The sequence below is a fragment of the Somniosus microcephalus genome, chromosome 4 (genome assembly GCF_052327205.1).
Source record: "Somniosus microcephalus isolate GS21.2 chromosome 4, FLI_Smic_1.0, whole genome shotgun sequence".
Lineage (NCBI taxonomy): Eukaryota > Metazoa > Chordata > Chondrichthyes > Squaliformes > Somniosidae > Somniosus > Somniosus microcephalus.
The window spans coordinates 218,134,357-218,159,135 of NC_140990.1; the positions used below are offsets into that span (position 1 = coordinate 218,134,357).

Genomic DNA, 24,779 nt, shown 5'->3' on the forward strand with positions numbered 1-24,779 from the left:
GAAAAAAGGCTGAGGGGTGACCTAATAGAGGTCTTTAAAATTATGACAAATTTTGATAGCGTGGATAGAGAGAATGTTTCCACTTGTGGGGACGAGCATAACTAGAGGCCATCAATATAAGATAGTCACCAAGAAATCCAATAGGGAATTCAGACGAAACTTCTTTACCCAGAGTGGTGAGAATGTGGAACTCACTAACACAGGGAGTGGTTGAAGTGAATAGTATAGATGCATTTAAGGGGAGGCTAGACAAGCATATGAAGGAAAAGGGAATAGAGGGTTATGCTGATAGATTTAGATGAGGAAAGACGGGAGGAGGTTCGTGTGGAGCATAAACGCCGGCATGGACTGGTTGGGCCGGATGGCCTGTTTCTGTGCCGTATATCCTATGTAATCAAGGTATAGAAAACATAGAAAACATAGAGATAGGAACAGGAGTAGGCCATTCGGCCCTTCGAGCCTGCTCCGCCATTCAATGAGATCATGGCTGATCTTCGTCTGAGATCTTAGCTGATCTTACCAGTTCAGTACCCCGTCCCCGCCTTTTCTCCGTAACCCTTAATCCCCTTAGCCTTCAGAAATATATCCAATTCTCTCTTGAAAATATTTATTGAATTAGCCTTCACAGCCCTCTGTGGCAGGGAATTCCACAGGCTCACCACTCTTTGAGTGAAGAAATTCTTCCTCATCTCTGTTTTAAATGATTTGCCCGCTATTTTTAGACTGTGGCCCCTGGTTCTGTGCTCCCCTGCCATTGGAAACATTCTCTCTGAATTCAGCCTGTCCAGGCCTGCCATAATTTTATATGTTTCGATGAGATCCCCTCTCAATCTTCTAAACTCCAGTGAGTACAAGCCCAAACTATTCAATCTCTCCTCGTAGGTCATTCCTGCCATTCCAGGTATCAGCCTGGTGAATCGCCGCTGCACTCTTTCCATGGCAAGAACATCCTTCCGCAGATGGGGCGACCAAAACTGTACACAATACTCCAGATGCGGTCTCACCAGCACCTTGTACAGCTGTAGTAAGGTATCCCTATTCCTATACTCGAACCCCCTTGATATGAAGGCCAACATACCATTTGCCTTCTTAATCGCCTGTTGCACCTGCATGCTCTCCTTCAGTGACTGGTGCACAAGAACACCCAGGTCCCTCTGCACTTCCCCATCTCCCAATCTATTGCCATTTAGATAATAATCTACCCTCCTGTTTTTACCCCCAAAGTGGATAACCTCGCATTTATCCACATTATAGTGCATCTGCCACGTATCCGCCCATTCCCCCAACCTGTCCAAATCGCACTGTAGCCTCCTGACATCCTCATCAGAGCCCACCCCTCCTCCTAGCTTAGTGTCGTCAGCGAATTTGGAAATATTGCATCCAATTCCCTGATCCAGATCATTTATATATATTGTGAACAGCTGGGGTCCCAGGACAGATCCTTGCGGCACCCCGCTGGTCACTGCCTGCCACTCCGAAAACGAGCCGTTTATTCCAACTCTCTGTTTTCTATCCGCCAGCCAGTTCTCTATCCACGTTAATACATTGCCCCCAATCCCATGAGCCTTAATTTTGCATGATAATCTTTTGTGTGGAACCTTATCGAAGGCTTTCTGGAAGTCAAGGTACACCACATCCACTGGCTCTCCCCCATCTATTTTACCAGTTACTTCCTCAAAAAATTCCAGCAGATTAGTCAAACACGATTTACCCTTTGTAAATCCATGTTGACTCTGTCCGATCCTTTCCCCATTTGTCAAGTGCTCCGCTATTTTATCCTTAATAATGGACTCTAGCATTTTGCCCACAACCGATGTAAGGCTTACTGGTCTATAATTCCCTGCTTTCTCTCTACCCCCCTTTTTAAATATTGGGGTAACATTAGCTACCCTCCAATCCACGGGTACTGTTCCCGAGTCAATGGAGTTCCGGAAGATGATCCTTAGAGCATCTGCTATCTCCAGGGCCACCTCCTTAAGTACCCTAGGATGTAGTTTATCAGGCCCCGGGGATTTGTCGGCCTTCAGTCCCCTCAACTTACCCAACACCATATCCCTAGAGATACTAATTTCTGTCAGCTCCTCCCTCTCATTAGTCCCTATGTTTGCCGATATTCCTGGGAGGTTATTTGTGTCCTCCTTTGTGAATACAGAACCAAAGTATGAGTTTAATTGGTCTGCCATTTCCTTATTCTCCATTATATATTCTCCCGAATCGGACTGCAAGGGACCGACTTGGGATTTTACCAGTCTTTTCCTCCTGATATACCGATAAAAGCTTTTGCAGTCTGTCTTTATGTTTGCTGCAAGTTTACTTTCGTATTCTATTTTCCCCTTCCTGATTAATCCCTTTGTCCTCTTTTGCTGTATCCTGTACTGCCCCCAATCTTCCGGTCTGGTGCTTTTTTTTGCCAGTTGATATGCCCTTTTTTTTGATTTTATGCTGTCCCTAATTTCCCTCGTTATCCACGGTTGAGTCACCTTTTTAGGTTTATTTTTATGCCAAACCGGTATAAACATGTTCTGGAATTCTTCCATTCTATCTTTGAATGCTTGCCATTGTCTATCCACTGTCAATCCCCCCAGAAACACCACCCAATCAATCTTACCCAATTCCCGTCTCATACCCTCGTAATTCCCTTTATTTAAGTTCTGGACCTTAGTCTCTGATTCAATTTCCTCACTCTCCATCTCGACTGAGAGCTCGATCATATTATGATCGCTCTGACCCAAGGGGCCTCGTACAAGAAGATTGCTGATAAGTCCCTTCTCATTGCACAATACCCAGTCTAAAATGGCCTGATCTCGAGTCGGCTCCTCGACATATTGGTCCAGATAACCGTCCCGAAAACATTCCAGGAATTCCTCCTCCTCAGAATTTTTACTAATTTGGGTAGTCCAATCAATATGTAAATTAAAGTCACCCATGATGACAGCTGTGCTCTTATCGCACGCTTCTCTAATTTCCCTTTTTATGCCTTCCCTCACCTCCATATTACTATTTGGAGGCCTATATATCACACCCACTAACGTTTTCCTCCCCTTGCTATTTCTCATTTCTACCCATACAGATTCCGTTTCATCCGAGTTAATATCCTTCCTTTCCATTGCATTAATCCCCTCCTTTACCAGCAATGCTACCCCACCTCCCCTACCTTTTTGCCGATCCTTCCTAAATATTGTATATCCCTGGATGTTAAGTTCCCAGCCTTGCCCACCCTGCAGCCACGTTTCTGTAATCCCAATCAAATCATACTTGTTTACCTCTATTTCCACAACTAATTCATCCACCTTGTTCCTAATGCTTCTAGCATTAAGATACAAAGCCTTCAGGCTTGCTTTTTTCACACTCTCATTATGAATTAGTTTGGCCCTTTGTGTTTCTCTCCTTTGCTTATTGCTTCTCACCTTTCTACCATCTATTTCTGACTTCATATGACTTCCCTCTTTTCCACTACCTAGGTTCCCATCCCCCTGCCAAATTAGTTTAAATCCTCCCGAACCGCCCTAGAAAATATTACCCCGAGGACATCGGCTCCCTCACAGTTCAGGTGTAGACCGTCCCCTTGGTACAGGTCACTCCTCCCCAAGAACTGGTTCCAATGCCTCAAGAATTTAAATCCCTCTCCCTTGCACCACTGCTCAAGCCACGTATTTAGCTTATCTATCTTACTCTCTCTAAACTTATTAGCTCGTGGCACTGGTAGCAATCCAGAGATTACTACCTTTGAGGTCCTACTTTTCAATTTAGCTCCTAACTCCCTAAATTCAGCTTGTAGGACCTCCTCCCTCTTTTTACCTACATCGTTGGTACCTACATGTACCACGACAACTGGCTGATCCCCCTCCCCCTTCAGAATGCTCTGCACCCGCTCCGAGACATCCTTGACCCTTGCACCAGGGAGGCAACATACCATCTTGGAGTCTCGGTCTCGGCCACAGAAACTCCTATCTATCCCCCTTACAATTGAATCCCCTATCACTATAGCCCTATCCCTCTTTTTCCCGCCCTTCTGTGCAGCAGAGCCAGTCATGGTGCCCTGAACCTGGCAAGTTAAGCCCAGAAGGTGCCATTTAAAATCTGTAGATCAATTCAAAGAATTCTTTAATTGAATCTGAAATCATGTTAGCACAATGTTAATACTATACAGTTGTCAGGGAGACACTACATCATTTTACATACAAGGGGGAAAAAAATGGAGAAAAGAAATGCAGAGATCATTTTTTGAATGTTTGAGCATATGTAATATACATCTTCAACCAATTTAAGTGTTCAATTTCATTTAAATTTTAAACAAAAATAATTGGGAATGTATGTTATTTTTATTCTGGTAAAAACTGTGGTGGGGAGGAGAGAATATTACATTTTGCTGGAGAACAAGGTTGCAAAAAAAGCCAGGGAAAAACTTTTTCCCACTTTATTTACATAGACTCTGTTATTGGTATATTAGTTCTGAGCTTAGTTTATTTTATTTAGATCATATAAATAAATATTTTTTTTAATACAAGATGGTATTGTAGAGAAACGGAGAGAAAATACTACAGGCCAACTCCACAATCTCACAAGGCATTTCTGCAATTGAGTCTGTTGAACTGAAACTTATTTAAAAAATCTGAAGGAAGAACAGCAAAAAGTAAGAATCATACCCATTTTTGTGTTATATAACTGCTATAGAAAATACTGAACTTCATTCAACATCCTTCTTCCACAGCCATTGAGTCATAAAGTTCAAGTGTATGTTTTCAATTACATGTCATGAGAGGTATAAACTACTCTAAAATAAATAAACGACTTTAAAAACAGTTTAATTTTTATTAATGTTAAAACCCAAAGTTATAGTTTAAAATCAAATTCACTGCAAAGCAAATGTACATGTTAATGCTGTACAGATAACTGCTTAATTTTCAGAGTCCTGTCAATCCTCACCTTTTAAAAAAAGTTAACCGCCCTTCCTTCCACCCCGCCGCCCCCAATTACTGGGGATAGTTGCATCGGGCCCTTTTTCACCTGTGAACCATGACAATGAGTGTTGACTATAGAAGACATGAGATCCAAGCCCAATTGTATCCTTACTAGATGTTCAAATATGAAGCAGGGGTCACGAGATAACAACTAAAAGCAAGAATCCTGACTAATTTTACCCTCCCTCACCCAATAGCCTACCCCATCCAGCTGTGAGCAGCAAACTGGTCATTGAACCTGGGCCCTTCCTGGATTGTTCAACTAAGCTATTCAATGGATAAATTGGCAATGCCATCAGGAGTTCTCAATTCCTTAATGCATTATATACTTTTCAGGACCAACTTGACCAAATTTCCAATCTGATAAATCTGCATTGGTTTGCAATAACTGATATTTTCAGTAATCTAATCCATAAACAATTTTACACTAAAAAAGAAAAAAATTACCTTAATGAGACAGTATGTTATTTCTAAGTGCTGCATGCTTCAGCTATAGCAATGCAAGATTTTGCAAAGATGAGGTACAAAATCTCTCAAGCATGCCTATACCTGTATCTAATCAAAAGTACTTAATGGGGGATGTCTCATCATCAGCATTTCAATAGATCAGTTAGCATGAATTGTGATTTGTTTTTTTTTTACACTTCTACTTTGGCTAAGGAGGTTAAATACCTCAACTAAAAATGGGAGAATGCATTTTTCTCCATAATTAACTTTCAACAAAATGGCACCAAGAAAGTAGCACATTTCAAAGCCATGCATTCTCATAATTTTGTGGACGAGTTGTTAGTTAGGGGGGCGCACCAATGACCGTATCTTATCTTATCTTATCTATATATATAAATCGGTACTTCTGTCTGTCATTCTGTCATTCTGTCTGTCATCGCGTGTGCGTCTTGCGGGTATGCGCTCGAAAGTTACAGGGCGTACCTACGCGCGCGTTACCTCCAAAGAAAGCTTACGCTTCCAAGACGGTTTTAAGCGTATTTACGTTTCGGCCGGGCTAAAATTGCGCCCGCGGTATCCCAAAAACCTTCAACATTCCGCTCATTAGCATCTCATTATCCGCTCATTAGCGACAGAGTGACCTCGAGCTCGACCAATCGTACGCCGGGTTGCTGGCGTGTGCTGCCGGGCCAATCGGTGCGTGTGTGGCCGGGCTTTATCGTTCTGAACCGAGGTGAGTCGCCGCCATCTTGATTCCAAACTTTTCCTTTCTTTTTCCCGCTTTCTGCGTCTTAAAAAAAAACGTTGCTTTTAAAACACATATTGTTTTTAAAAAAAATGATTTAGAAAGTAATTAACTTATCTAATCTCATTAATTTTCCTACCTTTCCCCGTTTTTCCAGGTAGGCCTAGAAGCCTCGGCGTCTCCTCCGCACCCACGCCCGAGCTAGGCACCTCCCGGCCCCACTCGAAGGCTGGAGGGCCGAGCCTCAGCCCAGCGCCGCTAGGGTGCGCGCGCAGCAGGAGCTGAGACGCGCTGTCTCTCTCTGGCTGGCCGGGGGGCGGGGCTTGCTGAGCGTCCAGCGTTACCCTGGCAACCGGGTCCGCCGGACGTCTCGCAGAGCCGCAATCGGCGGTCTTCACCTCGGGGGGGGGGGGGGGGGGGGCCGGGACCCTCGGGCGGGGGGGGTGGGGGGCCGCGCGCGCAGCAGGAGCAGCTGAGACGCGGCGTCTCTCTCTCTGGCTTGGTCAGCGTCACGGTTACCCTGGCAACCGGGCCCGCCGGCCGAGAGAGACGCCGCGTCTCAGCTCCTGCTGCGCGCGCAATCGGCGGTCTTCACCTCGGGGGGGGGGGGGGCGGCGACACCCGCCCTCCCTCTCCCCCCCCGCCCTCCTCCCTTCCCCTCCCCCCCACCCTCCCTTCCGCCCTCCCTCTCCCTTCCCCGCCCTCCCCCTCCCCCCCTCCCTCTCCCCCCTTCCCCTCCCTCCCCCGCCCTCCCCCTCCCACTTTCCCCCCCCGCCCTCCTCCCTTCCCCTCCCCCCCACCCTCCCTCTCCCTTCCCCGCCCTCCCCTCCCCCCTTCCCCTCCCGCCCTCCCCCTCCCTCTCCCCCCTTCCCCTCCCTCTCCCCCCTTCCCCTCCCGCCCTCCCCTCCCTCTCCCGCCCTCCCCCTCCCTCTCCCCCCTTCCTCCCCCTCCCTCTCCCTCCCTCTCTCCCCCCCAGTCGCTCTCTCTCTTCCCCCCAGTCGCTCTCTCTCTTCCCCCCAGTCGCTCTCTCTCTTCCCCCCAGTCGCTCTCTCTTCCCCCCAGTCGCTCTCTCTCTCTCTTCCAACAACAACATTCCCTCGAAAAAGCCTCGGCACCGCCGGGCACTTCAGCTAGTATCTATATAAAGCGGTTCCTTCCGTTTTGTCTGTCCGGCTATACGATCGAAAGTTATAGAGCGTACCTACTCGTGCGTTACATCCAAAGAATGCTTACCATTCCAGAACGGTCGTAAGCGTATTTACTTTTCGCTCGGACAAAAATTGTTTGCGCGTTATACAAAAAACCTTCAAAATTCCACTCATTATCTACTCATTAGCATTGATTGACTGACGTCAGGGTCGACCAATCCTGTGCCGTCATGATTGACCAATCCTACAGTTCAGTCACCTGATGGTTGACCAATCGGTGTGTGTGTGGGCGGGACTAATCGTTTTCATCTCAGGGAACTGGCAGCCATTGCCTCAAGCTTTCAACTACTTCCAGCTCAAAATCTGCTAATCCAGCTTCGAAAAAGTTAGTATCTCTTTTAAAAATAACACAAGATTTACCAAAAACGTTTTATAAGTACTTTCACTTTCATCTTTGAAGGTATTAAAAGGTAGAAATGTTGCCCGGCAGCAGATTCACAGAGACAGGGCCGAAAGCCTGGGACTCGATTTAAACCGCCCGGCCCAAAACAGCCCTGGCAACGCCGGGCTCCCCCAGCTAGTATAATATAGGTCTTTTGAAGATTTCTGAAGAGGGACACAGCAAGGAAAGAGGGAGCGATTTCCAGAGGATGGGGAATAGTACCCAAATGATCAGTCTGTTGGTGGAGCGCAGAGTGGGGGAATCCAGAGGCATTGGCCCAGTAATTCGGGTCCCAACGCGCGAGTACGGAAGGGGTACTCACGCGTGGGCCCGATGGAAGTGCCGGTTTTCAGGATGCACAGCGCATGCGCTGAAAACCGACATTTCCTGTCCTCTGAACCAAGGGGTTAAGAGGCGGAACGCGCGCGACGTATCAGGCAGCGCGTGCGTGCTGAATTTCCTTTTTTTTGTAAAGAGTTGCCCGTGCGTAAAGGCCTCCAGTTTTTACGCTTGAAAAAACCAGACGTAAGTACTTAGTTTTACAGGTAAGTGGTTTATTAGTACAATTTAGAATTTTTTTTCCACAGGTTTATTATTTTTAAAGAATTTACAGTAAGGTAAGTGTATTTTTAGACCAGATTTGTTAAAAAATTATTTTTTTTTTAAATTTGATTAATTGTTTAAAATAGTTTTTTTTAGTTATTCATAGTTCATTTATTTAGTGGGATTTTTTTAAACTTTTATTTGTAGTTTAAGTGCTGTTTTGGGCGCCCTGAGTTTTCATGAGTTTGACAGTTCTTACTATCAAACTCATGAATGAACTTTTGCAACCTCCCATTGGTTGCCTAGTGCCCACGTGATCCCAGCCGGCTCATCAAAATAACTACGCTTTCATTCTGTTTAAAACTACTTTACATTCTTCCAAATAATGTAAAAGTATTTAAAACTTTATAAAAGTTACCTAAAGATTAATAAAAATACAAAAAATGTATTTAAAATGCTGCTCTGCATGTAAAATTGCTTTGCAGCTTGTGTTAAAAATTGGGGGCGTGGCCTATGTTAAGGAGACCTCAAGGGGTGTGTCTAACTTAGACTCCGCGCTCGAGGCTTCGCGCTGGCTGCACTCCTGGGCGGCGTGACGTCAGACGCTGCCCGGGAGTAATCAACTGAAAACAGGAATTGCAAGCGTCCCGGGAGCAGAACGGCAGGCGCGCCGGGTAAGTGCACATCGGGGGCTTGCACACGCGGCAAGCCCCCGAACCTAATTTCTGGGCCAATATGTTTTTGAAGATGAATTTCGCTCCTCAGCTGCCGATAACATCACTGGAAATAGCTCTAACTCTCTCTGTCCTCCCTGCCTCCACCCACCTCAACTAATCCAGCACTCTGCAGCTGTATCCTTTGCCAAACCACGTCCTGCACACCCATCACCATGGTCCCAGCCAACCCCGCCAGTTCTCAGCACCTCAGCAAATCAATTTCCAAGATTCTCGTTTTCAAATCCCTCTATAAATCTTGCCCTACCTATTCGAGGAACTTTACAACATACTTTCCTGTCAGCACCCAGCTGATTTCCCCATTCCTTATGCTCCACCAGAAGGCCGATCTGTCACTACTCTCTGTTCTCTGGAACTTTCTCTCTAAAATCACTTTGCGTTGCAACCTCTCAGTCTTCAAAAGCTTCTTAAAAACCTGCATCTTCAATTACGTCTTTGGTCTCTCTCAAATTTTCCCCTGTTGGTGTTTCTTTCTGTACTTGTGTCCCAGACAGTATTTTACATTAAGAATGTAATATAAATACCTTTTTAAACACTTAAATTGAGTTAGGCAGTACTGTACTCTAAATATTAACACTAGAAATGTTCCTCCTCGGCAGGTGCGCTTATCTGCCCTACATCCTTAATGTAGTTACATCTCTAATATGAAGTTGTAACTTCATGGAATATTATACTCTGAGCCACACATTGGCAGAATGAATGTGGTCAGAGTCAATAATAGGTCATTGGACTTTCCTCATCAACAGCCTGTATGGGTCCACAAGATGTCATGAATACAAGGTATTTGCAAAAATCATGCAACTTAAGCTTGTTTTTATTTACTAAATAGGGCAAAGATGATTCGTTTTTAAAATGAAAATCGACAACTGCATAGCTTGCTTGGCATCAGCATTCTCCATTTATGAATCAACTGCAGTTTCATCTGTCATCATCCTTTTCATTCTTGCATCAGCAATGAACTAGATTATTGTCTGGTTATTTTATATTGCGCATCACTATTCTCAACAAGAATCCTATTAGTAGGGGAGTGTAATTACAGAATGACAGGTTTACACAAGCATTTCAATTATAAATGTGGGCACAGGAATGTATAATGGTAATATAAAAGATAAGGACAGAATGCATGACTTCAAAATTGCATTATGTCTGGACTCCCTGGTCCAATTATCCCCACCCTCTAAAACCGCTTCACCTGAAGACTACACGCGTCTTGAATCTTTGGGCACAATGCCGCTGGAAGTCAACTAATATATATATGCTTTATATATCTATAATATATATGCACACAATTTTATATAGATAGGCCTTTCTCTTCTCTAGTGCTCTTTCTACATTCACTTTTAAAAGCACTTATTATTCTGTGTGCAAATTGTTTTCTACATCCCCAATTCAGCATCTCAGTACTGCACTTGATTAGTGCTAATGGATGCAAATTTGGAAGCTAGTGTTATGGCAACCATGTAAATTCTTTCAGAAATTGATTATTTTTTAGTTTGTAGTGATACCAACAGCAGCTTGAACCGTATGTTGCACGCACACAATACAAATCCTTTACGCCAGTTCCCTCAATGTGCCATCATAATAAACTGAACCGTTGTTGACAACAGTCAGTTCCAAAACTTAAAATAGGGTAAAACCAGAGATTCTTTGCTAAAAGGTGTGGCCAGGGGGAATATATGCAGAATAGCAAACTCATAACCCCAAATAATCCCAATTTTCTGTACCAAGTCAAACATTTGACCTAGATGCAAGAAATAATACCAAAAGGGAATCCATTAGTATATACACAATATAAAGGCTTGAAATGTATTTCAAAAGCAAAATACTACAGATGCTGTAAGGGGTCTAGAAGAGGTGCAAATGGGAATAGCAGAATCTTAACAGCTGCTGTCCGAGAAAATGGGGGCAGAGGTTATGATCTGGAATTATTGAACTCAATGTTGAGTCCTGAAGACTGTAAAGTGCCTAATCGAGGCCTATCTTTTTATAACATTGCGGTTACTTAAGCTTACGATTTGAAATGTATTTGCAGAATTTATCACTGATTTTAACCAAATACAGAACAGCATGTATTTTTCAACTCTTAAGATTTTGTAAATATTCCATTATTCCAAATAGAGGCAATAAGCAGCAACACTGAAATAAGCTTTGAGATAAAATGCATTGCCTCAATTGCAAAAATCATTCATTAAACACAAAACTAAAATCAGCATTTACTAAGGCTCACAGCTACCAATATTTGATAGGGTAGACATAGAGAAAATGTTTCCACTTGTGGGGTGTCTAAAACTAGAGGTCATAGATATAAAGATAGTCACTAATTAATCCAATAGGGAATTCGAAAGAAGCTTCTTTATCCAAAGTAGTCCAAATGTGCTACTACAAGGAGTAGTTGAGGTGAATAGTATATATTTAAAGAAAAGCTAGATAGGCACAAGGGAGAAAGGAATATTGGTATGTGGGGCATCAGTTTCAAAACTGCATATCCCCAACTGCATGTGAGCAGCACCATTGAAGATTCACTAGAAAGCTAATCACATTTTCTGATGACTGGTCACATGCAAGATATTTACCTATCATTTTCAGGTGTTTAGGAAACTGCTGTGCATGTTCAGTTTTTATTTGATTTCTAACATTTATTTCATCTATAATGTAACATTCTGCATTTTTAAGATAATATTGTGTTCCAGTTAGAAAGGGCAATTGTTAACCGTGAAAATATCTACAATCTGAGAATGTCATTCAGCCTGCAAATATATACACAAACCATTATGGAAGATTTCTGAAATAACAACAGAAAATGCTGGAAAAGCTCAGCAGGTCAGGCAACATCCGTGGACAGAAATTTGAGTTGACGTTTCGGGTCGAACCCTTCTTCAAAACTGGAAAAAGATAGATCGGAGGCAGGGCTGCGATCGGACAAAAGAATAAAAGAAACAAAAGAAGTAAAAAAGAGACAATAAAAGGTATTAGAAGCTAGACGAGATGGTAATAGGCTGAGATTGGGTGTAAAGTGTACTGGCAGGGCAAGGGATAGCTGCCAGGTGTGAGAGCGAAACAAAAAGGAAAGGGGGGGGGGAAAGGAGTGGAAAAATTACAAGAAAAAATTAAATAGGGACCGAGGTTATGATCTGAAATTGTTGAACTCGATATTGAGTCCGGAAGGCTGCAGAGTGCCTAATCGGAAGATGAGGTGCTGTTCCTTGAGTTTACGTTGAGCTTCCGTGGAACAATACAAGAGGCCAAGGACGGTGAGGTCCGAGTAGGAATGGAGCGTTGAATTAAAATGACAGGCGACCGGAAGCTCAGGGTCACCCTTACGGACTGAACGGAGATGTTCTGCAAAGCGGTCACCCAATCTGCGTTTGGTCTCCCCAATATAGAGGAGACCGCATCGTGAGCAGCATTGGGGAGACCAAACGCAGACTGGGTGACCGCTTTGCGGAACGCCTCCATTCAGTCTGTAAGGGTGACCCCGAGCTTCCCGTCGCCTGTCATTTTAATTCAACGCTCCATTCCCACTCGGACCTCACCGTCCTTGGCCTCTTGTATTGTTCCACGGAAGCTCAACGTAAACTCGAGAAACAGCACCTCATCTTCCGATTAGGCACTCTGCAGCCTTCCGGACTCAATATCGAGTTCAACAATTTCAGATCATAACCTCGGCCCCTATTTAATTTTTTCTTGTAATTTTTCCACTCCTTCCCCGCCCCCTCCTCCCTTTCCTTTTGTTTCGCTCTCACAGCTGGCAGCTATCCCCTGCCCTGCCAGTACACTTTACACCCAATCTCAGCCTATTACCATCTCGTCTAGCTTCTAATACCTTTTATTGTCTCTTTTTTACTTCTTTTGTTTCTTTTATTCTTTTGTCCAATCGCAGCCCTGCCTCCGATCTATCTTTTCTTTCCAGTTTTGAAGAAGGGTTCGACCCGAAACGTCAACTCAAATTTCTGTCCACGGATGTTGCCTGACCTGCTGAGTTTTTCCAGCATTTTCTGTTGTTATTTCGGATTTCCAACATCCGCAGTATTTTGCTATCATGGAAGATTTCTGAATTCAAGCTGCAGTTGATAAAAATCTCAACTTGTTTGTTAACATGTCACTGTTACATAAACCAGTAATGACCCATGTGGGTTTTTTTTATATAAAAAACCATATGAAGTAATGCAATTGCATTACAACTTTAATTCTATTAAAAAATTGGTAACTCTCAATGTTATTGGAACAATGCAACAAATTGTGTCATTTCATTAGCAATTCTTTTATACAATGTGTGGTAAACCACTGTATTGTATATTGCCACCTCTGGGTGGCGCTGTGTATGGAGGCATGCCTCAGCTGACTCCACCCACCACTGTGTGGGTTTCGTTCAGACTTGTTCAGTCACTCACGAAGAAGCATGGTCTCTTCTTAGCTAATAAAAGCCTTATTCATCTCTTCTTTCGACTCATCATCTCTTCTTCGACTCATCACCTTTTATGAAGTAATTGATAAGCGTATCACAATGTTCCAATAAAATCATAACATTTAGAGAACGTATTATTAACCACAAAAGATCTAGTTGATAATCCACGTTAGTGTGACTGGTTGGTCTGCCTTAGAAAGGTATGTTAACTATGGCCTTTGAAATTGCAACATCTTACGTGCCAACCTCGTGTGTGGTTCAACTCTGCAAAAACCGCTTGTTCTGTGTATAGTTCATTGTGATAATAAATTTTAACTCTGTTGATCACAGCAAACATATGAAAGCTTTTTATTTCAAATCAGATGTGTTCGCATCCACTTGGGAGGTGGAACAAAATGCGCCAAACGATGATCGAAAATTGGAGCAGAAGGGTTTTTTTTTTACAATCTCTAGTAAGGTCATGAAACAAGGCCTAAGTGGAAAACTACCCCGATAGACATCCAGAGATCTGTTAACACGACAACAAGCCGCTCATCAATGTGCAAAGCTAAGTCTGCCCTGCTCCTGCACCGCCACATCCGTAATTTAACGCGCGGGTCGTGCTCGGCTCCTGCGGCACTCGGGCAGCCGCCGGAACCACGGCAGTGGCTCCACAGCACAAAATAAACCAGCCGAGTTCACCAACCCCCCCCCCACTCAAAAATAACCACACTCCCTATCTAACCGAGCCGAATATTCCTCCCAACGTCCCCGTCTTGGGCCAAAGAGAATTAGCTGCGGATTCAGCTATTCTTTTGTTTTAAAACATCTTTTTCCTCTTTAAAAAACACAACGTTTGCAAAAGCGCGACACGTGACGCCGAAGCAGGCTCGAGCTCAACGAGACCCGTCTCACAACCACCACCCTCCCTTTTTCTCCCCTCTCTCAAGGTTTTCCTTGGGAAAAAAATATAAAATTGATAAACAAGCGGAAGCGCTCCGACTACCTAAAGAGACAGCACCACCCGTGCGTAGTGCTCAAGCACTCGGTTGTGAGAAGGGAAACAAATGGGTGTTTAAATACCTCACTCGAGTGCCGTGTGCATCCTCTCCGCTCGGCACCAACACAAGGAGCGCGAGGCGGGCCGCCAGGCGCCGCGCGCAGGTCCTGCACGCTGCGTCAGCACCCGCGCCCGCCCGCGCCAATCAACCTTCATTTAAAAACAAACTGCCGCGAGCCGCCTCAGTCGCTCCCCGCTAGCCCCCGAATCACCCGCCCCGCAACACCCCCGCCCCAATTTTGTCTTGTCACCGTGTGACTTGACCGACATGAAATCGGTCGCTTGCCGTTTACCTTTCAGGACTTTCCGGGCACGCTAAAAAAAAGGCGACCACGTGGGCCGGAAACCTACTAGAATGTTCTACGGAGCGACGCAGTCTAACTGAGGAGGATGTTCATTACAACCCCAAAGCCGTATTAACTCATTGTCTAACAATAGAAACGGCGTTTGTCGGTCGGGTGCGGGCGGTTATTTCCCTCATTGCTGCAATGATTGCGTCATCTTCCAGCTCGCACCATTTCCAGGATTGATATCCTTCATTTTTATTTTACCAGTTTTATGCCTGCTTCTTTGTCTGGTATGCAATAAGTAAAACTATAAGGAGACACTGGGTTGCCACAGTGAAAAATCTTAACAAAAGGGGCACAACTAATAAACGGTAAAACAAAGGAAACTGATAAATTTAATCAATAATATTGTCACCAGTGTCCACTAAGCCCACTGGTCACAAAGCCTCAAGCATACCAGCAGACACCGCGTACTCCTCCAGGGCCACCTGGGCGTTGACTACACCGCGGTAGAAAGGCTGGTTTTATGGTACAGTTTTGTATCAGATGGGAATTAATGTGAAATCCTTTCTGACCGCACACAGATTCTGGAGACCTAAATCAGTCCCAGAATCCCCAGCCAATTTGGCCACTCTTCACTCTGATATTTGCCCAAGACTTATCTCCATAAAGCTTTACTCCAGGTGCAAGTTTTGCTATGCTATGCACATTTATGATGTGTCGCCAATAAAGAAACCTGACACTTACCCATTCCTTGAAGGCCTTGAATTCAAACTGTGATTCTGTTTTTCAGGATGTGGTAACCGCCCCCCCGCCACCCCTTACCACCCCTCGGACAGTGAGGCAATTTTATGCTGTTGCCCATTAGCCAATGGTGATTGTTAGCTAAACCAGAGCACAGTATATGCCAATGCTAGAAGTCATCCAAGACTGATGATAATTATATGAACATGTAGGGGGTGGCGTGTTGTGGTTGTTTGGCGCGTACGCCCAGTCAGTTATGCCGCTGACTGTTTATGAGCAGTTCGAATCGCTCCCACACCCCTGGGTTCTAGACACCGGACTTAGGTACAGGCGGCGATACAGAAAAGACTCGAGTAGACAGGTGGTTTGGATGTAAGCAAAACTCAAGATTTTATTAAACAGAAAAATAACAGTCTTATGAGAAGTTACCAGGCAAATACAAATAACTATTTTATTTATACTTATACAGGGAATGGGGAACACACGGCACATCGAGTGAAAACAACTATCTTAACAATCCCCTTATCCTTATCCCACCTCCTATACCTAACTAGATTAAGCTATGAGGGGCCAGAATGTATGCTCACCAATCAAAAGGGTCTGCTGGACTCAAAACAGCGGTGGGGTTCGAGGTTTGCTCTTGGTGCTCTCTGGAGCCTGCCGTCGTCACATGGTCTCCAGCTGCTGCAAGGGCGTTGTCCAGGTTCGAGTGCCCCAAAGTTAAAGTCTCTGCTTGGGTGCTTTACCTTGCAGGGATGATGGTTCCTCTTCCTCGGCCGACAGTTTGAGTTTATATGAAGATAGTCGCAGGTTGGCTGAGACTGAAGGCCCGATGATTCGAAACCTGTCTTCAGTCGTCTTCCTCAGTTCGTGTCCTCAGTTTGCCTCCTCAGTCGTCTTCCTCAGTTATCTTCCTCAGTTCGTCTTGCCTCCTCGCCTCATTGCGTCCCGCCTCGCCTGGCCTGAATTGTCCGTGTCCGCCCGATGCAGTGCCTGGGCGATTCTAGATGGAGTGGGGAAAGGCACGAGCAAAGGCCAGGGGTTAAGCGCGGGACGGGGAAAGAGCAACAGCCACGAGGATGAGGAGCAAGGAGAGGCCAGAGAGAGAAAGAGCGATTGCTACCCGGGGCCTTCAATTATACTCCTTTCGAAAACCCTTATCTGCGCGCCAAATCAGGTTATTCTTTGACTTAATCTTGGCGGGCTACTTTAAATAATGGTAGCAATCTATACTAACTGTTTTTAGATGGCCGGTAATCGCATCTACTGGCCCGATAATTGACTTGTTATGAATGCACCTTGATGGGCCTGTCCAGCCTCGATGGCTTCCTTAATCTGTAATGTTTTCCTGACTGACCTGTTTGGACACCATTCATACCTTTGATTGCTGTGATTATCTCTCTGCCGAAGTGTGATAAATGGCAGTTAGAAAGATTACCTGTAATCATCTGGCATTATTCTCTGACTATATAAGCTGTGTCTTTATGCATCTCTCCACTTCACCTGACGAAGGAGCAGCGCTCTGAAAGCTTGTGATTACAAATAAAACTGTTGGACTATAACCTGGTGTTGTGTGACTTCTTACAATAAGATCATGACTGACCTTCGACCTCAACTCCACTTTCCCGCCCGATTCCCATATCCCTTGATTCCCCTAGAGTCCAAAATCTATCCCAGCCTTGAATATACTCAAAGACTCAGCATCCACAGCCCTTTGGTTAGAGAATTCCAACGATTCACAACCCTCTGAGTGAAGAAATTCCTCCTCATCTCAGTCTTAAATGGCTGACCCCTTATCCTGAGACTATGCACTCTAGTTCTAGACTCTCCAGCTAGGGGAAACAATCTCAACATCTATTCTGTCAATCTCCCTCACAATCGTATATGTTTCAATGAGATCACCTCTCATTCTTCTAAACTTCAGAGAGTATAGGTCTAACCTACTCAATCTCTCCTCATTGGACATCCCTCTCATTCCAGGGATCAATCTCGTGAACCTTCGTTGCACCACCTCTAAGGCATGCAAGTCCTTTCTCAGATAAGGAGACCAAAACTGTGCTCAGTAATCTTCTTAGGCAGTCCCTCGGAACTGAGGATGACTTGCTTCCACATTAAAAATGAGCTCGCAGGTGACTGATTAGTCCAATGCGGGACCTACAGTCTCTGTCACAGGTGGGGCAGACGGTGGTTGAACGGGTGGGTGGGGTGCTTGGGTTGACGTGTGCTCCTTGCGCTGCTTGCGCTTGGCTTCCGCTTGCTCCCGGCGAAGAGACTCGAGGTGTTCGGCGCCTTCCCGGATGCTTCTCCTCCACTTTGTGCGGTCTTGGGCCAGGGATTCCCAGGTGTCGGTGGGGATGTTGCACTTTTTCAAGGAGGCTTTGAGGGTGTCCTTGAAGCGTTTCCTCTGCCCACCTGGGGCTCTCTTGCCGTGCCGGAGCTCCGAGTAGAGTGCTTGTTTTGGGAGTCTCATACCGGGCATGCGGACAATGTGACCCGTCCATCGGAGCTGATTGAGCGTGGTCAGAGCTTCGATGCTGGGGATGTTGGCCTGAGCAAGGACACTGACGTTGGTGCGCCTATCCTGCCAATGGATTTGCAGGTTCTTGCGGAGGCAGCGTTGGTGGTACCTCTCCAGTGTTTTGAGGTGCCTGCTGTACATGGTCCATGTCTCTGAGGCATACAGCAGGGCAGGTATCACTACTGCCCTGTAGACCATGAGCTTAGTGCCGGGTTTGAGGTCCTGGTCTTCAAACACTCTCTTCCTCAGGCGACCGAAGGCTGCATTGGCACACTGAAGGCGGTGTTGGACTTCGTCGTCGACGTCTGCCCTTGTTGACAGTAGGCTCCCGAAGTATGGAATGTGGTCCACGTTGTCCAAGGCCTTGTCGTGGATTTTGATAATCGGGGGGGATTATGGAGTGTCCTCCTCAAATTCGGCTGCCCTCAAAAGTTTGTCACTATCCTCCGCCTGCTTCACGACGACATGCAAGCCGTGATCCTGACCAACGGTTCCACCACAGACCCAATTCACATATGAACCGGGGTCAAGCAAGGCTGTGTCATCGCACCAACGCTCTTCTCAATCTTCCTTGCTGCAATGCTCCATCTCACCCTCAGTAAGCTCCCCACTGGAGTGGAGCTAATTTACAGAACAAACGGGAAACTGTTCAACCTCCTTCGCTTCCAGTCCCGATCCAAGGTCATCCCATCCTCTGTCGTCGAATTACAGTATGCAGACGATGCTTGCGTCTGTGCTCACTCGGACGTCGAACTCCAAACCATCGTAAACACCTTCAGCGAAGCATACGAGAGCATGGGCCTTACACTAAACATCCGTAAGACAAAGGTCCTCTACCAACCTGCCCCTGCCACACAGTGCTCAGTAATCCAGGCGTGGTCTCACCAAAGTCCTGTACAATTGTAGTACTCTTGTACACCAACCCCCTTGTAATAAAGGCCAACATGCCATTTGCCTTCCTCATAGCTTGCTAGCTTGAAGGAAGCTATCTTAATAATTATCAAAACTGCTAGGTCACTTCTTGTTGTGGTTTTAAAGCACAAAATACATTGTTAGAAGGTAGCCTATAAACATAACTCCCATTTATATGACTTGTCAGTGTGGAGTACTGCCCATAACACACCCACTCTATATTAAATGGAACTGTACACAAAACGGGCTGGATTTTCATTCAGGAGCGGGTTGGTGTCGTGTAATCCGCATTTCGTGTTATCCACACGAATCTAATTCGATGTGGGAGATTAATGTAATTTTAACTTAATTGCGCAATTGAGTTCCAGCGTGTGGGAACCCATGGCAAATGAGTATTTCCAGTCAGAAAGTCGCATAATATGAGTCAAGATGGCAGCCGTGACGGTCCGTTGCTGAGATCGCTCTCCTTGTTTCGGGCGGCCAGCTCTCGCCGCTCGCTCCCGCAAGTCGGGCAGAGGCAGTGCAGCGCGGTGAGCAGCAGCAGCAGCCAAGCCGACCCGCTGGAGGACATCGGCTGGCAGCTCCTCGGCGGGAAGGAATTCCGACTGGGAGGAGGGGAGCCGAGCATGGCGGTTAGAGGCCAACCCGTGAGAGGGAGAAGCAGGCCCCGGGCCGTGGAGCGTGGAGCCGGCGACGGTGAAGAGGAGGCCGCATTGGAGCATTCACATCCCGACGATGTGTTCGGCGAGTCGGGCAGAGGAGCGCAGCGCAATGAGCAGCAGCAGCAGACTCACGACATGCTGCAGCACGTCGGCCGGCAGCTCCATTTCGGGTAACTCGCAGTCCGGATGGGAGGAGGGGAGCCGGGCATGGTGGCCAGAGCGGGAGAAGCAAGCCACCACACGTGGAGCCGGCAACAGTGAGGAGGAGGCCGCGGTGAAGAGGAGGACGGAGCGGCTGAGGGACAGCGTGCTCCCACTGCCACGGGAAGCCATTGTATTGACTCTGAATGCGGCGCTGTATGTATAGCTGACGCGTTCCTACGGGGAACAAGCATTCCATTGTACTTGTTACATATGGCAAATAAATCTAATCTAATCTGATCTATTGCTGCTGCATTTAAGGTCTGCAACAAGCCTTGCTTCTTCTGCAGGCTGCCAACCTTTTGGTATTTACTGTTAGGAACCCGGAGTCACAATGGCCAGCGACAGACCTAGGGCTGCTCCCAGGTTAGACGACGTTGCCCTGCAGACTCTGGTTGAGGGAGCAAGAGCTCACAAGGAGGTGCTCTTCCCTTCATCAGGGAGGAAGATGCCTCCCCAGCAGACCAAGGTTGCGTGGCTGCAAGTGGCAGAGGAGGACAACTCCTTATCGGCTACCCACAGAACCTAGATACAGTGCAGGAAGAGATTTCATGACCTTCAGCACACTGGAAAAGTGACTATGAAGTTCCCATCACTCTCAATCTGATCTCCATTGCCTCTCCTCACCAGCACTCAACTTTAGCAATCTCTTCCTCCACATCCCACTTGACACTGACATCCATGCACCCTTACCCATTCCCTCTCTCGCTATGCTCACATTCACCTAACTATTCGAGTATGCAGCCCTCACACTCCCTATCACTCTGATGCTATGAAAACAACTGACAACACACAGGGAGGGCCCTTGGTCTTGCCACCTCACTCCATCTTTGTCTCCTTCTAAACATCTATGCTATGGATTCTCTACACTCACTCCTTCATTCTCACTCAAACTCCACTTGTCTCCCTCATTGCAGGAAAGGAGAGCGCACAATAAAAGAGAACGAGTGAGGACAGGAGGAGGGCCACCATCAGTAGCCCACCTCACCCCCTGGGAGGAGGCGGTGCTGGAGATCGTAGGACTGGAGGATGAGGCGCAAGTGGAGGACGGACAGACGGGTGCATCACACCAAGCTGGTGACAGAATAGAAACATAAAAGATAGGAGCAGGAGTAGGCCATTCGGCCCTTCGAGCCCGCTCCGCCATTCAACGAGATCATGGCTGATCATCCAAACCCTAGCACCCGGTCCCTACACCGACAGCCATTCCACCCAAGCCCTATCCCCGTAACCCCACGTATTTAATCCCCCCTAACACTAAGGGTCAATTTTTATCATGGCCAATCAACCTAACCCGCACAGCTTTGGACTGTGGGAGGAAACCGGAGCACCCGGAGAAAACCCACGCAAACACGGGGAGAATGTGCAAACTCCACACAGACAGTCACCCGAGAGCTAGATTTGAACCCAGGTCCCTGGCGCTGTGAGGCAACAATGCTAACCACTATGCCATCTCTCTCATTGACATTGCATGAGTCGCTGATAATGATTCTGAAGCTGTGATCATCTGCAATATGTAATGTGCATGTAGCCTTGACCTCACATCTCTAACTCTTTCCTTTACTCCCCCACAGGACCATCGAAAGCCCCCGTCCCCACAGTCCAGGAGGAAGAGCCTGAGCTTCCAGACTCCTTAGAGGAATCTGCAACCTCTGAGGGCGCAGCGTCAGCAGAATTCAGTGCACTTAGCACCAGCGCAGACACTCACACCTCGGTGGGACCTTCGGGACATAGAGTATTGTTGTCACCTGGTGTATCACAGCTCACAAGTGAGCATCAGCAGATTGTGGAGACAGGGACAGCAGTGGAGAGTGCTAGTCGAAGGGCGCAGGACTCTGCCAGCTCGGCTCAGCTGCATGTCGACCCTCTGCCTCTGGGCCCATCCGTAAGATCAGCGGGGCTGGAATTCCAGGAACAGATGCAGGAATCTCTGGCAGGTATTGTCTCCAGGGTCGATGTGAGTGTGGAGCGAATGGAGGAGTCCATAGCGAACATGAGCAGAGCCTTTATGGAGTCATTGGCGCATGAACGCATCACCATGGAAAGGATGGCAACCTCCATGGAGGAGATAAGTCGCCAGGGTTTGGAAATCATGGTGAGTGTTCATAATAGAATGACATCTCTTGAGGAGCGATGGGCATCTGTTGAATAGAGAAACCAGACCTTCATGGAAGTCCTTCTGAGTAGGACTGCCAGTGCAGATACGGGTCCCCATGGCCCCCTGATGTGCAGCAAGGTGCTCTCAAGCCACTTCCAAGCGCTGGCCCCTTCTGGCCTGTGCAGCTTCAGGTGGGTCAGCAGCAGCCTGGCGCTCCTGTTGCTGCTGCTGTTGTTCCTGGTTCTGCTGGTGCCGCGGCTGGAGTTCGAGCTCATCTAATGCCTAGAAGGGAAGGAAATAAATGGCTGCCATGCTTCTGGTATATGCCTCCGTTGAGGAAGCGCTGAGGGAAGGTGGCGAGCGGGGTTTCCCAGGAGGTCACACTGCAGATGTGTGTGAGGCTCCAACCTTCCACAGGTGTGGTTAAGCCTGGTAAAAGTTGCCCCAGGCCTGAAACAACAAAGTGCTGGCACCTGCAATTGATGACTGATCAAATCTCGTCTTTAATGGTTGACCTGCAGCTGATAATCAGCAAGCCAATAGTGCTCACGCCAGGTTTCACAGGTGTGATCCCCACCAGGTGTGTTTTACGTGGGAAAAGGGTTAAAAATGCAAGGGCCTGTTAAAATGGGATTATAAAGGCCAATTATTGCTGATTAAGGGCCTTAAAGACCAGTCCCGCCTGTTGGAGGCGGGACTGATTCGGGACCATCAGACACACCTGGGTTAAAATGGCTCGGGGTCGGGAACCAGGCCGGGGGGGTCCCGACCCCCAGTTTTTGCGATTTTAACCCCCCACACGCCTCAAAGCCCGCCTCACGGCTGAGTTAAATTTGACCCCAACATGTTTGTAGTATGTTCCTAAGCAGCAGCTTTAAAAAGAACTTCTGGTGGAAATCTATCTTTTATAAAACATTAGTAGCAAGGAACAACTAACAGACACTGGTATGTTAATAGTTATTCCTTTATAACGTTTAGGATTATATGACAATTTGGTAGGAAAAAATTCCCTTTAATAATGTAAAAGTGTTTAACCAATACCATTTTTGTGGTACAGGTTCTTCATCTCAGATGGGACAGCAAGCCAAAGTTATGCTGTCGCACTTTCAACATGAAAAGCACAATCCTGCCTTCCTGGTCATCGTAATATTAATGGCAGTGATTCAGGCCACCAATGAGGCTCCCGCTCAAAGCAGGCAGGGGCCTGCTTAACATGCAAAAGTTGTAGCCCGATGACATCATTGGCGCCGCAACGTAATATTAACGTGAAACCAGGGGAAGTCCCGCACTGTCTGCTGCCCAGCAGCAGAACCACGGTGGGTGGAACCCACTGACCAGAAGAAGCCATGGTAAAGTTAAAAAAATATATTTTCTTTGAACTCCATGGACCCCATGCCGAGCCATGCAAGGAGTCCTTGGGCCTCCTTTCTCCACGCTCCCCCCTCCCCAATCATAAAGATAACCCAGCCCCACCCTTGGATCGCCGACCGTGCAAGAACCGCCCTCCCACCGGATACTGCTCCCGCCCCGATGACTAGTGAATCTGGCAAAGTGGCGGAATTCTGGCCTCCACGTCCCCAAGTTTGTTGCCCACTTTGGGGCTTGCGCGCACTGTACCCGCCCCCCCCCCTTTAAAATCGAGGCCAATGTTTCAGTTCTTATGACCTTTGGTTCTGACAAACAACAACAACAACTTGTATTCATATGGTGCCTTTAACGTAGTAAAACGTCCCAAGGCTTTTACAGGAGCGTTAGCAAACAAAATTTAACACTGAACCATATAAGGAGATATTAGGGCAGATGACCAAAAGCTTGGTCAAAGAGGTAGGTTTTAAGGAGCGTCTTAAAGGATGAAAGAGAGGCGGCGAGGTTTAGGGGGGATTTCCAGAGCTTAGGGCCTCAGCAGCTGAAGGGCCAATGGTGGAGCGATTTAAATCGGGGATGAGCAAGAGGCCAGAATTGGAGGAGTGCATATATCTCAGAGGGGTGTAGGGCTGGAGGAGGCTACCGAGATGGGAAGGGGTGAGGCCTTGGAGGGATTTGAAAACAAGGACGAGAATTTTAAAATCGAGGTGTTGCTTAACCAGGAGCCAATGTAGGTCAGCGAGCACAGGGGTGATGGGTGAACGGGACTTGGTGTGAGTTAGGACACGGGCAGCAGAGTTTTGGATGACCTCAAGTTTAAGTAGGGTGGAAGATGGGAGACCGACCAGGATGCGTTGGAATAGTCAAGTCTAGAGGTAACAAAGGCATGGAATAAGGGTTTCAGCAGCAGATGAGCTGAAGCAGGGTTGGAGTGGGGCGATGCTACGGAGGTGGAAATAGACGGTCTTAGTGATAGCATGGATATGTGGGTGGTAGCTCATCTCGGGGGTCAAATCCGACACCAGTGTTGCAAACAGTTTGGTTCAGCCTCAGACAGTTGCCAGGAAGAGGGATGGAGTCTGTGGCTAGGGAACGGAGTTTATGGTGGAGACCGAAGATAATGGCATCGGTCTTCCCAATGTTTAGTTGGAGGAAATTTCTGCTCATCCAGTACTGGATGTTGGCCAATCAGTTAGACAATTTAGAGACAGTGGAGGGATCAAGAGAGGTGGTGGTGAGGTAGAACTGGGTGTCATTAGCGTACATGTGGAAAGTGGTGTTTTCGGATGATGCCACTGAGGGGCAGCATGTAGATGAGAAATAGAAGGGGCCAAGAATAAATCCTTGGGGGACTCCAGAGGTAAGAAGCTATTGCAGGTGATTCTCTGGATAGATAAGAATGGAACCAGGCGAGTGCAGTCCCACCCAGCTGGATGATGGAGGAGAGGCATTGGAGGAGGATTGGGTGATCAACCGAGTCAAAGGCTGCAGTCAGTTTGAGAAAGACGAGGAATGATACCTTACCACT

The 24,779-nt window shown here is 46.8% G+C and overlaps 1 protein-coding gene across 1 annotated transcript in view; it reads right to left on the minus strand.

The window, feature by feature from the left end:
• Positions 1-14,593, minus strand: part of slc39a10 (solute carrier family 39 member 10) — a 136,055-nt gene extending 121,462 nt beyond the window's left edge. Inside the window, exon 1 of the mRNA XM_085985839.1 lies at positions 14,488-14,593. The gene's annotated coding sequence lies outside the window, so the exon portion shown is untranslated. The remainder of the gene's footprint in view (positions 1-14,487) is intronic.
• Positions 14,594-24,779: the final 10,186 nt, after the last annotated feature.